At 40.1% G+C, this 725-nt stretch overlaps 1 non-coding gene across 1 annotated transcript; it reads right to left on the bottom strand.

Moving 5' to 3' along the window:
* Positions 1–612: 612 nt before the first annotated feature.
* LOC127746365 (small nucleolar RNA R71) lies at positions 613–716 on the bottom strand. Its single transcript, XR_008007984.1, has one exon. It is a non-coding gene; the product is annotated as a small nucleolar RNA R71 (small nucleolar RNA).
* Positions 717–725: the final 9 nt, after the last annotated feature.

The raw sequence follows: 725 nt of genomic DNA, 5'->3' as shown, positions 1-725 counted from the left end.
TCTACTAATAATAAGGATCCTCTTTACTGTGACATAGAGGATTCCTCTTCCTTTTCTTGTTCTCTTCTTCCCTATATGAGCAGGAACAAGGAAAAAGACATTCTTGTTGAAGCTGATCCAGAACCTGAAAGGACTCTAAAAAGGAAACTAAGAGAAGCTAAATTACAACAATCTAGAGGCAACCTTTCTGAGATTTTCAAACAAGAGAAGGAGATGGCAGCCGAACCCAACAACAATAATGCAAGGAGGATGCTTGGTGATTTCACTAAACCAACGTCCAAGTTTGATGGAAAAAACATCTCAATTCCTGCCATTGGAGCAAACAATTTTGAGCTGAAACCTCAATTAGTTGCTCTAATGCAACAGAACTGCAAGTTTCATGGACTTCCATCTGAAGATCCTTACCAACTTTTAACTGAGTTCTTGCAGATTTGTGAGACTATAAAGACGAATGGAGTAGATCCTGAAGTCTACAGGCTCATGCTTTTCCCTTTTGCTGTAAGAGACAGAGCTAGAACATGGTTGGACTCACAACCTAAAGATAGCCTGGACTCCTGGGATAAGCTGGTCATGGCCTTCTTGGATAAATTCTTTCCTCCTCAAAAGCTGAGCAAGCTTAGAGTGGATGTTCAAACCTTGAAACAAAAAGATGGTGAATCCCTCTATGAAGCTTGGGAAAGATACAAGCAGATGACCAAAAAGTGTCCTTCTGACATATTTTCAGA

The sequence above is a fragment of the Arachis duranensis genome, chromosome 3, assembly GCF_000817695.3.
Source record: "Arachis duranensis cultivar V14167 chromosome 3, aradu.V14167.gnm2.J7QH, whole genome shotgun sequence".
NCBI classification, from domain to species: Eukaryota; Viridiplantae; Streptophyta; class Magnoliopsida; order Fabales; family Fabaceae; genus Arachis; species Arachis duranensis.
This window is presented reverse-complemented; position numbering and strand designations above follow the sequence as displayed.